The sequence below is a fragment of the Bombus bifarius genome, unplaced genomic scaffold (assembly GCF_011952205.1).
Source record: "Bombus bifarius isolate JDL3187 unplaced genomic scaffold, Bbif_JDL3187 scf7180000008243, whole genome shotgun sequence".
NCBI classification, from domain to species: domain Eukaryota; kingdom Metazoa; phylum Arthropoda; class Insecta; order Hymenoptera; family Apidae; genus Bombus; species Bombus bifarius.
The window spans coordinates 268,974-282,891 of record NW_022884537.1 but is presented as its reverse complement, the minus strand read 5'-3'; the positions used below and the strand labels follow the sequence as shown (position 1 = coordinate 282,891).

Sequence of the window (13,918 nt, the reverse complement as noted above, 5' to 3'; positions counted from 1 at the left end):
AGCCATTAATCACATTTACTGTCTTTTCCTGCTTCCACAACTCCTTCCACACAATCCTTTTTTAAGTATCTGACGTATATAGACACGGACCATCGAACTTGTCGATGTACAACATCCAATTAGGACAGAGCCTAAACTTATGCAAGGAAGATCGTAATGTTTCGACTGGTCGGTCAACAGTCAGGTTGCAGCTGATGGGTTGATATCGCGAACCGTGAAAGCTATTAACGCTTAAGGTGGAGGTAGATTAAAAATACAGAGTAATGCTGTGCTTTGCTGATTTATTTGAAGAGTATGATTGCGTGGTGAAGACTGTTTGAGGACTCCTGGAAGAAACCTAACCTGGTCCTTATATACTAGCTCTCCGTCCTCAGGTTTTCCTTCTCACCGTGGTTTTTATGGGATGGGGATCTATTCCTTCCAATTTTCTCTGTTGTTGCTGAATAATACCAGATGTTTACCTTAGAGCGAACTCATCGAGCACTTAGGTTGTTAGTTAGCCTCACGGCGAGATCTTCATCGTAAAGTTTACAACTTGGCAGGTACAAACTTCGGACTTTCCCAAAAAAGGCTGATGTGCTGTCCAAATCATTAACTGAGAGTCACCCAAAATCCCGAACAATGTTCATGGTTATTAATTCTTAATTGCTTCTAATTATAATAGTCTTCCTGCAAATTATTGTTACTATAATGAAAATCTTATTGTGATAACATCGGTATATTTAACACAAGTTAATTTTTGATTAAGTTATGGTAATAGAAACATTCTAAATCAAGGTAATATTTAACCGGTGTTTTATTTTTATTTTCAAAAACTCTAACCTATTTTTCCACTACTAGGTTCAGACAATGAATAAAAAAAAAAAAAAAAAAGGATAGATTCTAAATACGCATATTGTATATTGCAATATACGAGAGAAATGCTAATTATTATTTGTACAAATCAACAAAGGATTCAGTTTGATAATTAAGTAATGATACATCATTTATCGATTCTAGAAAAATTCTTCTATATTAATTTTAGGAAAAGAAAAAAGAAAATGAGATACTAAGCATCAATTTTGACCTAAATTCAGCTTTTAATTCAAATTGACAAGAATAGAAATTAATTTTTATGTAAATTGCCGCCCATAGGCATTAGGACCCTGGTTACGTTTTCTGGAAAACTAAAAATAAAAAATCTTAAATTATAATTTTAGTATTTAGTATCTTACATTATAAGATACATATAAAGCGATCTTAATAGCCGAAATAATGGTATAGGAACACTAAATTTACACTTAGAATTCATACTAGAATAATTATATATTTATTTGATAAACGATTTCGAAGATATTCATCGATACATACTTGCACGCGCTTCAGCACTTCCATACCCGACCATACCCTTCCATATCCTCACTACGCGCGCGTTTATTAGAAGTCCGCGACGGTTGCCGCGTATGCATCCTTCCGAATATTCGGCGAAAGAACCGTAGGGATATCGATGGTACATTAGGCCTGTCTGCCTTACGCTTTGAAGGTATAGCGCTTTGTGTCGCGAAGCCGTTGGAAATTTCCGTGGTCGAGTGCCGCCACATATTCGTCGATACACACTTGCTCGCGTCTCGCCACTTTCTTTCATAGCCGACTGTTTTAATCTCTGAACTTACATCTACTACGGGCATAGCCCGTAGTACGGTGATAGGGCCAAACGTAAATATTACGGGCATAGCCCGTAGTACGATGATCGGGCCAAATATAATATATAATATAATATATAATAGCTTGTTTACGTTTTAAGACGAAAATTCTCGAACGTAAATCGTAGGTTAAGGGGTTAACCGACTAAACAGTTTACATTCCTTTGTTTTCGAGACGCCGCGCGCACACATACTTCCCCACACTGATATTAACATACAGGTATCACTACTACGCATTTAACCTGGTCTAGCACATAAAATTATACATATCTCAATAGAAATATTAGATTTCTTAATCAAGGTCATGTAAACAAGTCTGGGCTTTCCTATATCAAAAGCATTGACAAAACCATGATCATATAAGCAGGTTTCGATACTGTCCAAGGAGAATTGTCCGAAAAGTAAGTCGTGATCCTGACTGATTTTGGGAAATAAACACGAGAAAATTCTTCCGAGACAGACAAAGTACAAAGTTTCTATTTCTATCTGAGACATTCATAGTATATCACTCATGCACGGAACCTTCTTGTCTTCCATGTTGAATTTTCACAACTAATCACGACCACGATCATATGACAGGTCTCGATGCTCACACTGAAGCCTAGGCAAAATGATGCGAAAATTCGGTTGTGACTAGTTGGGAAAAATTAACTTGAAAGACAAAAAGGTTCTCGTCCTGCGCATTCGTGACATGCTATGAATGTCTGAGACAAAGACAGAGATATTTTACTCATCTCTGTCCCGCAAGAACCCGGACTTTGTCGTCTTACATGCTGATTTTTCATAATTAGTCACTACCGGTAGGTTTTCCTTAGACCGGTGTATGAGTGTCGAGACCTGTTAATATGACTGTAGTCCACACCACGATCGTATACACAGGTCTAGAAACTTTCATAGCACGTTGGCTGCCACGACACCCGTATTCAGGTGTCAGTAAAGTTTCTGGTAGGGCCGCGTAAACCCGTATTCGGGTGTCGTTTATTTGACTACTTGCGAAGGATCGTCGCAGGTATTTGAAAAGATATTCCAGAGGGAAGAATAAGACTATTGAATTGTTATAAAAGTAATTCGAAAATGGTTTATTAAAAAAATTATTTACTCGCATTACTAAAATATCGATGGGAGTACCTAGCAGAGAACGCTTGGTACTGCGGCACGCGTGGCCTGACGGAGATTTCCTTGAAAACACGCGTGGCAATCAACGTGATTAGAGGAACACGTTAAGTCGAATCCAACTTATCAACAATTATGTTAAAAAGAGAGAGAGAGAGAGAGAAAGACTGAGAAACAGCTAGACTTCATTTGTTGAACGTCGAATGATTAGGTATGAAATGATGAAAATAATAGGTGATCTTGTAGAACCATTCCGTCCTCCCCGATTTCGATGATTTATAAATATGTTACAGAAATCAGCATTTTGAACATCTTTCTGTTATACATATAATCGTCGGCCTCGTTTAATTTCGGAAATATTCGCGACAAAGGAAGCTGGTACTGTCTTGCATGTGTATTTCTGCATATAGTTGTGCGTTTGTGGCTGTGTTGTTTGCCGGCCACTTATTTTCTGTTTGTAAAGGAAGGTTGTGCGAGCTTAAAGGCCTCGTGTACAACTGCACGTGTGAGGCTGCAACAAATGTCCGTTATAACTCACTTAAAAGTGAATATCATCAGTGTTTGGGTTCGATTTCTCAATCCGGCCGCCTCGCGACGGCCGAGATTGCTTGCATGAACTAATAATAAATTAATTATAAAAATAATAGGGAAACGAATAATTGATATTATTTTATGAAATAGAATAATCGTTATTATTTCACGCAAGCGTAGCCGGTCACCTCACAGCGGTCAGATTGAAAAATCTAACCCAAACCTAAACTCAATGCATTGATAATATTCACTTTTAATTGAGTTATAACAGTTATAATTATATTCACCTAAATTATTATATAATTATGATATAAAGATATACTAAAACATAATTATGATTATGATATAACGTGTTTGTTCCAACTTATATTCTCAGACGTAGATTTTTGGTGTTCCAAATTCTAAAAGGTGATCTAAAGCCTAAAGCTTCCACCCACTAAATAAAAAAGTAACATTTTATGCCGGCTCTTTTGTTCTTTCACGGAGTTCTGTGAAACAGCGGGGTAGGGAGCAAGACCGTGAGCCGCAGCCCGCTCATTCAACATATGTTACGATTGTATGTATGGATTTACTGTTAGATGATTTACATAATAGTTTCAGGTGGGAAACATATGATCACGTTACACAACGAAACCTATCTACTTGATTAAAACGTCTTTCTGTGGATAAATTGATCGACATTTGCAGGTTATTAAAAACCTTACCTTCGCCATAAGACTTTCCACATCCGGATATGTGACTGTGGTCCACACCAGTCTATATGGCTGTGGTTGGATGAGTGATCCGGCTATGTGATAGCGTCGATGTGCCAGGTACTGTGTTTCAGAAGTATGTAAACTCGCTAAAGTAAACCATCCGAAAATTGATTTCGGATAATCAATATCCTACTGGATTTTCTGTGAAAAGATCTGTAAAAAGACTGACTAGACTCCGATTTTGATTATTTTTGTCTATGTGTAGAAGTCGACAATTTGAACGATTTTTCTCTATATACATAAGAGCTGAATTCGCGTAGTTTCTGAGATATTCGTGAAAAACAACCAGTAACAGAACTGTGAATTCTGTCTATAGTTGTGCGTCTGTGGTGGCGTATAAGTTAGTATTAGTTGCGGACCACTGGCCGCTTATCTTCTGTTTATAAATAAGGGTCGGGCGAGCGCCGTGCACAACGTGCATGTGCGAAGATACAAGAAATGTTTACTACAGAGTTATCCACTTAAGTCGGAACCCGCGCACGTGAGAACATATGAGAATGGCAACAGTGTAACATGCACGCCATCTATGAGCTGTTGCTAGAAGTATAATTAGACGAGAATACAGAGCGGTTTAATAGTCGCCGGTGGACTTGAAATTTGCCGTCAAAATAGGGAGATGATGATCGCCGAGAAAGCGAGCTTCATGTTTTCGTTCAACGATTTTATACGCTTCTACGTTTCCGAAGCTTCGAAGCAAGCAAGGAACAAACAATTTCCATCCTTCGTCGACTAGTCCGAACGAACTCAAGTACCACAGTACGAAGGTTAAATTAATTTCTGTTTTTGTAAACTGGACTTTATAAATATGAATTCTAGGTCAATTCTGTATTAAATATGAGATTCTTATTCTATCTCAGTTGATTTCCTTGTTTCATATTCTTACATTCAACGTATTCACAACAGAGCGATCCAAAATCAGATAATACCGGACAATTTGTAGAAAGTGATTGTTATTTAAAAATTTTGACGTACAACTTAGACGAAAATGTTTTATATGTTAAAATTGAAAACTAACCGACGGAGTGGAAAAAGAACCTCGATGTTTGTATGAATGTGAATAATTTCAATTTTTTAATAATTTTGGCAATTGAATGTAGTTTTAAATAAAAAAAAAATTTCGTTATAATCACATTTCAGGTAAGCATAATCCAAGATATCAGTTACGAAAAAAAAATTGAGCTACGTTTGGGAACAGAACTGCGCTTGCTTACTTCGAAGCCTCAGGAGCACACGGGAATTCGAAATTGTCGGGCGAAAACGCGAGGCTCATTTTCTCAGCGATCGTTTTCTCTTTATTGCGACGTCAAATTTAAAGTCCTTCGTTGACAGCTAAATCGCTCTGTGTTTTCGCCTAATTATACTTCTAGCAACAGCTCGTAGATTGCGAACGACATTAAATTGTAGTAGTAAGTGTACACGTTACACTGTTGCCATTTTCGTATGTTCTCGTAACCGTGGGTTCCAAGTTAAGTAGATAACTCTGTATATATGTATAAATATATTATACCATACCTGCTGGATGAACCACGAAACATCATTAATTTACATTATTTTGTTGTTAATGGACTGATTGAAAATTTTTTTTCAATCAGTCCATTAAGAGATTTAAAGAGACCTTTAAGATAATTATAATAAATTCCATTTTTGTTGTTTGTTGTTCTGTTGTTTAGGTTTTCCTGTTAGTGAATTTTCAAAGTCTTCAATTTTTTATGAATAAACTTTTAATTTTCTTGTACTTCCTTTCAGCGGGTATAAGATATACTAAGACGAATTCGATATGTATTATGTTCTCTGTCTAGCTAAACAGAGGAAACATTTAACAAATATCGATCCAAGTTCGTGAAGCAGTCGTTAATTTTGCGTTTACCCAAGTGTATTGCAGCTGATGGACGTCGGTTTGAATATCGTCTTAATCAAGATAAAGGATATCTTTGTAATGTTTCTTCGGTTGAGGTGGAAAAAAGATATTTGACGCATGTCAAATTCGTCTAAATATCAAGTAAAAGATAGGTGTAAACAAAATTATAAGTTCATCTATAATAAAACTGAAAATGGACTTCAAAATTACGAAAGAAAAGAGGTGACTTTAGTATAATCATCTTAAAGACGTGATTAAGCCATGTTATACCAAACAAACATTTTTTCGATCAATTCACTAACAACAGAATGATCTAAATTGATTATGTTTCGTGACTCACTCTGTACGATGATACTAATTTTACTCTTCTTGACCTGTAAGCTTTTGCCAACATAAATAACATTTTATGTTTTATATGTATACATATATCTACTTGCGTATGTCTGTAACCTATTTCATGATTCATAACATTCAAAATAGTCTTCTTAAATAACACATACGTTTGAAGTACATTGAAGAAAAATTTGAAATGCAAGGTATTTTTAAATAAATGTTTTCATTTACAGTATTTTCACTATAATAACACTTTTAGCGTTAAATCAAAAGATCTCAAATTACACATGGAGATTCTATACAGGATGCTTAGTTACAAATGTAAAAGAATTTAAGGGGCGATTCTTAATGTTAAGACAAGATTAAAATCAGGGATGAAACAATTGTGTTATCGGCTTTGTTTTTTAGTTATTGATTATTCATAATTAGCCAAAATAATCCTTATGCGTGAGCAAACCTTCTTACACGAACGAAAGTAGGTCAACCTAAGCAGCCGAAACAGCGATTCTCAAATCAAACGATATATGGGCAGTAACTTGCCTCATGCAAGTAGAGAAAAGACTATGACATTCGAAGATGTAAACCATTCTGCGCGGTGTTTTGTAAGCAAAATCATGGATTAAACGTTATACCTGCCTACTCATTAAAATCCATAACAACATATCGGAAACCGTCTTATGGAATTTTTTAGTGGAGAGGATTAATGTTTTCTCTTTCCCTTTGCCTCCATAAATAATTAATAAATGATATCACACATAAACAATGTTTATACAAATTTCACACAGGCACCGCGATCGTCCCGTCCGCAGGTGTTCACAGAAAAATCCCATATGCATTAAGTACTTTGAGGTGCTACTAAATGTGGTCGAACGCTGTCTTGCACGAATCACACATATTTTCCACACAAATATCTCATTCACATACATACACATGAAATAAAGAATGAAGATACATATATATGTACATTTACTAATTTGGAATTCACAAATATTTAAATATATGTCGGATCAGGATTCGAATTTTGGGCGCGCGACGACTCTTCATGGGGGCTAGCCATCGTTTCACAAAGCCGAGATTTTATTTACACGTATATACAGGTCTATCACTAAGCTTAACAAATAATAAGTACAACTAATAATAAGTCTAACAAATACTAAGCCTAATGAATAATACGATCTACGAATAATTAAATTAAATAATGCTATTAGCAATGTTTGAGTTCAAACGAATCCACGGTCACCGGGATAACTCCTTACTAAGCGAAACTAACTTAGACGCAAATGCGATCGTCGAAAATGCTCGATGTATCACTCTCCAAGGCAATCGCAAGAATGCCAGCCTCGTGGAGATTTTTCTCCCTGTACGATTGCATTTTGTTTTCTATACCCGTTTGGAAGCATCGAGAAGGTTCCAAACGCCGTTGCTAGGCACACTCGTTGGAAGCATCGAGAAAGTTCCAAACGCCGTTGCTAGGCAGTTTCTGCCTGGAGTTTTGATTACTAATACAATGTATGTCCCATTGCATCGGCACCTCCGAGGCAACATCACACGTGGCTCGGCCCGCTCTCGAGGCCGCATGCCGCCACAACCACATTTCTCGGAAAACACATACAACCACTCCAGACCTCCGTTAGATAAAACATCCATCCCGTGACCGTGGCTACGTTCAGCGACCGATTGTCACCTCGAACCCAATCTCGCTTATTACAAATCTTAAGCAATTACAACTATAATAAAATCTAGGCTAAGGTACTAGAGGATGTTCCCAAAATTTCCAAGGAAGGGCTTCGGCTTTCCTTTCATCTCCGACATATATATGTCGCGTTCACATTATGATTAGGGTTAGGGGCGTGAAACGAATCTTCATTTAAATTTGACATTGTTGTTATGCAATAGAGAAGATATTTACTAGTACAAATACGATTATCGCAGAATTTGACAAGTAACTGTGGCAATTACATACTCGAGATGCTAATGACAACGATCCTAGGTTCAATAACGAATCCGCGGTCAACGGGTTAACAAAATGCGCTTTCTTCCAAAGTCCACGTTGTACTCAACTTGCTTGTCTACGGTACAAGTATTACCGAACTAGCTCTTTGTTAAAACGTCAAAACAGCAACGCCAATTTCCCTCACTTTCCGAACGAAGGCTATCCCCGACGAATCCGATGATCTCGTGTCCCCATCATAGTTTTCCTCTGCAGCATCATCGCGATGGAAAGTCGTTTCTCTCTTAGGCGTTTCTCTCTATTAGCGAGCGACTTATCGTCTTTACGCTCGGTGGATATTCCACGTTTTAACAAAGAGTTAGTTTAGTAATACTTGCACCGTATCCAAGCAAGTCGACTACGATTTGGGCTTTGGAAGAGAGCACATCCTGTTATCCCGTTGACCGCGGATTCGTTGTTGGACCTAGAATCATTGTCATTAGCTTCTCGAGTGTCTGATTACCGCGGTTACTTGTCAAATTCTGTAATTGTCGTATTTGTACTAGTCAATATCTTCTCCATTGCATAGCAACAATGTGTAGACCAAATGAGGATTCGTTTCACGCCCCTAACCCTAATCATAATGAGAACTTGACATATATATTTACATGAATAAATAAATAAATATATATATTAATTATATTATAATATATATATCTGTAATATCGGAATATATTAAAGGTGTAATTTTGTCCGATTAATTATAATTTATTAATAATGGATTGAAAATACAGATATTAGTTAGACAGAGAAACGATGTTTGATTAACAGGAAAACTAAATGCAACGCTCGTATTTACAACAAATAACTTGACAACTATTTGGTAACTCTCTCTCTCTCTCTCTCTCACTAGCAACTCTAACACTCGACAACACTCGCAACTCAATTCTAACGACTTTATGCTTCGACGTCTCGATCAACTCTGACCCTCGCCAATGCATTCCTGCTCGGTCCTGCACACACACACACACACACTTTTCGGCTCACATACTCTGGCCTCTCGATTGCCACTCCTTGAAATATGAAACCGTACTTCTGTTTTGACGCTGCTTATCTTTTCTCGCGTCACTGTTACTAGGCGCTCTTGGATGTAAACAAACCACAAAAAAACGGCGTACACGGTGTTTTCTAATTTCAGCCGATCTCCAATCAAAGCTATTCTACGATATTACATATCTTAGTTATATATATTATTTATTATTATATTATTATTATTATATATTATTATATATTATTATATATTATATATTATTATTATATATTATTATATATTATTATATTATTATTATTATTATATTATAGTATTATTATTATTATATTATTTAGTATCAAAAAATTCAAGTGTATGTGTGACGCTTTCTGAAAAATTCAGGATCGCTTGCCAATCAGTCGTAAGTCAAGAATTGTCAGAGCACAACGTATTATGCAAGAAGTTGTTTAAAAACGTATTGAATCGTGTTGTTTTTCATCGTGCTATGTTGTACAAGTTGTACAATACAAATTGTATCGAATTGTGTTGTGCTAAATTGTAAAACATCGAGTTATTAGGTTTCTTGTTCAATTTTCGTTCTTTAAAATTTAATAAACATACTTCTTCAAACCAAAATCCTACATGCACACGATATATCATATCCTGCGTAGTTATATGTATACTTAGGAATAAGCAATACAGAAAAGTAGAAGAATTACCTTGTTTCATAATTTATTTGCCACTTTTGTTTAGAATTTTCTCTTCTTCTTAATTTGCCATATTTTCTTCTTTCATTCTGTTCGGTGTAATCTGTCTTCTTCTCTCCTTCTCTTCTTTTTTCTATTTCTCCTTCCCCTTATTCACATTTCCTACATACAGATAATTATTGTTATATTGTGTAATTATATACAGGGTGGTTGGTAACTGGCGGTACAAGCGGAAATGGGGTGATTCTACGCGAAAAAAGAAGTCGAAAATATAGAATAAAAATTTTTCGTTTCAGACTTTGTTTTCGAGAAAATCGACTTTGAATTTTCGCTCGGTACGCGTGCACTTTATCGCGTCTCGTTGTAACTCATTTGTCCCTGGCATCAACCACGGTAACTGTAACAAAACGGAAATTTCATCTCTTTATTTTCAGTTAACAAATTTGCAAATTGAATCATTTATCTTCCCGCCACACTAACTTTGTTTCATTCTACCGGTTAAAAATCAAACAATAAACTATGTTTAAAAGATGAAGAACGGATAAATGTTGATTTTAATAGAAATTTTATCTTTTTACTTTTAAGAAAAGTCTTTCCTTTACAACGACTTATAAAAATTTGATATACGTTCTTTTTCGCCGTTTTATCACACCTTAAATGAAAAGTATCCGCTAACATTGTAATTATCCAAGATGTACCATGAAATTGCATAGTGTTTAAAATTACGTAGAACTTGCATCGTTTGCGATGTGTATGATAAACGCGTGTGTTTAGTAATGCTTCTGTAGTGTGAGTGTATAGTGTGTTTGGAAACGAGTATTAAACCGAATTTACACTTCCTTTGTAGTGACAGGGCAGATAAATGCTGCGTTCCTCCAAAGTGAAACAATAAATTCGGCTTTCATTCATTTCAAAAGGCCTCTCATTGCCTTATCACTTCTTGGCATCGTTCGTGCATATTCGTACAGCGTCCTTTAATTATTAGGGGAAAGTGTTTCAAACCCTCTGAAGTGCATCTTCCAATCCCAATGCATCCAATATCACTAGATGGTTTTCCACATTTTTTGGGCGTTGTTCAAGAATAAGAATTAATGTGTAATCAATTAACATGCTGTGTATTAGCATAAACGAATGATGCCAAGAAGCGATAAGGCAACTAAGAGGTAATATTCGTTTCTAAATATGCTAAACTCAGCGCTAAATACTCATACTATAAAACACGTATACTACACGTGCACTGAACACATGCTTGACACACACGCACTGATACTAAACACACATACACTAGAAGCATTCTAAACATATACACTACACGAGGCACAAGTTGGACCGCGGAATCTTATTGTTTATTTTGAATTATTCCAATACTAACTGCATACCTTTTGCTCTAAATGCGATGAGACGACGAAAAGAATCGTACACCAACTTTTTAGAGGATATTCTAAAGGACAGATTTCTCTTTATAAATTCATCTTAAAACGAACTCCAAGAAAATTTTTAAAACTCCGTACAGTCGTTTGAATTTATAAAATTTGAATAGAAGAGAAGAAAAGTTAATTTTCCATGTCGTTTTCTAACAAAAAAGTTCAAGACCGTGAAAGCAAAGAATTCCCCATTTAAAATGAACTGCGGTAAAGAGTTGTACGATTTTTTCTTTATGAAGTTACAGCAGTTTAAATATTGACAATTTTTCGGTCAAAATTCAGAGGTCCCTTAATTTTGTGGCGTAGTGAATATTGAAAATTAAAAAATTCAGTGGTCCTTCAATTTTGTGGCGTATTGAATATTCAAAATTTAAATCTGTCACAAAAACACATATTTTATTATTACTCTCAAGAGGACTAAAATTCCAATGAATCTCACAAGAGAGGCAAAATCTTTGGAACAGATCTTGAACGGTTAATGACCATTTCAAAATTGCACGCGAAGCACGAATGAGGGAATGATTATCGTCGTCAGCATGAATGCCCAAAAATTTCTTTCGTCCTTTTCTAGAATCGGTTTATCTAATGGAATGAGAAATCGGCATGGGAAGAGCAATGTACCTTTATGCTTTGTTAGGCAGAATGTTTCGAAGAATCGATGTACAGGTTGTTCGGCTACAGGTTTCCGACAATTTAAGGGCTGATTCTTAAAGCCAAAATATGACGAAAATCAAGAATAAAAAAATTGCGTTTTCGGCTTTGTTTTTTAGTTATTGACAATTAAAAATCGGTCAACATGTCCCCGCACATGGGCAAACCATCTTACAGTGATACTCAATCCCAAAGAAGACCACAGCATTCAGAGACGTAAACAACCCCACGCGATGTTTTGCAAAGGAAATGGTAGATTGAACATTAAACCTGCTGACTCGTGCAAATCCATAAGAGCATTTCGAAAACCACCCTATACAATTTCCAAGTAGAGAGGATTAAGGTTTCCTGTAATTTTTTGAAGCTGCCAGTTACTACAGCAAAATCACACACGTACCACGATTATCCCGTCCGCGACTGTTTACAGCAATATCACACACGCACTGCGAATGTCTCGGTCGCGAGTATCCAGAAAAGATACAACAGATTACAATTACAACAGATATTCGATATGTCCTCCGCTTTCTTGTAAACAGTACCTGACTTTTCTCTTAGAATTTTGCCGTATTCTGTATTCACACGTCTGCAGTGATAAAGGTCTGAAAATAGGACCCTTCTCCATTTCTTTTTCCAATGCACTCTTTCTTTTGCAAAGCGTAAACGTTCTACTTTGTGTTTCGTTGTTAACGAAGGTTTCTTTTTCAATTTTAGCCTCTTGACATTTTTGCAGGATAGTAGAACTCGACGAACACTTGAAACACTGGCACTAACACTACATTTTTCCATTATTTGCTTCGTTGTTAACTGCGAATTGGAAGCTACACGCAAAATCGCTCGCTTATCACTAGTACTTTTCTTTTTGCCAGAATCTTCAACATTTTTTAAGAAATTGTGTATTACTTTACGACTTCTTCTTATTACTTTCGATATTTTTGCTACTGATAACTGTTGCTGTTTTAGTTCAAGAATTTGCTTTTTCAGACTCGTTTTTTTCCGCGTCCCAAATACTTACAAATTTATATAATATTGTACTGTAATCTTTACTCGTTGATAAATCATGGCTTACTGAGCAATTTCTAAAAATATTAGCAGAGCGTGCTATCTCTTCGTTCTTAAAATAAAACAATTTTTTTGCTACACACTAAATCTCGTAATATTTTTAATTAATTTCAACGAACCGCATATCCTGAGCTCATAATATTTTGATATTATACGTTACAGATGAAAAACTTTACACGCGTCATTGAGAAATTAAAGATAGCTCACCTGGGCTATCTCTTTAACAAGGAATGTACCTGTTTCCAAAACAGCTCAAGTGCTCTTGCATTGCGCTGGTAGAATGTGTGACACGCCATCCTGCGTGAACCATCTCTTAATGTGCGTGGATTTTCACGTGCCTGGAAATGTTCGTTACGTATATTTGTTATTTCACATTTATTGAATGTTGCCTCATCAGTAAATTGTTGCCTCACGGGGAAATTGGAATTGCGTTAGATTTTTCGATTCATTCGATTGCGAAGATTTTTTCTACTTGAATTTTCTTGAATAAGGCGCAGTATTTTATCTCCCAAATGTGCATCGTCGTGCTGAATTCGTCCGCCAAATTTCGCAGAATTTAACGTACCGGTATCCCGCAATCGTTGGTTTATTTTGTAAAAAGTATTGCTACATTGCATACAGCACTCACTGCACGAACATTTCTCGAATTACGCGTATTGCACGCCCAATACACCTAAATAACATTCTAACTTAATATTTTCACTTGTTTGAAAGTTCCTCGTCGATTGTCGGAACGATTCCATTCTTCCAAAACTGTTCTAACCTCTTGCTTCGAAATGTCTAAAGTATGGCAATGTAATGATGGAGAGTTCATTCCGAAAGAAACATTTACGATACAAGGGTAT

At 36.1% G+C, this 13,918-nt stretch overlaps 1 protein-coding gene across 1 annotated transcript in view; it reads left to right on the top strand.

Moving 5' to 3' along the window:
- LOC117211777 overlaps window positions 1-13,918 on the top strand; it is a 377,618-nt gene that overhangs the window by 237,565 nt on the left and 126,135 nt on the right. The window lies entirely within an intron of this gene.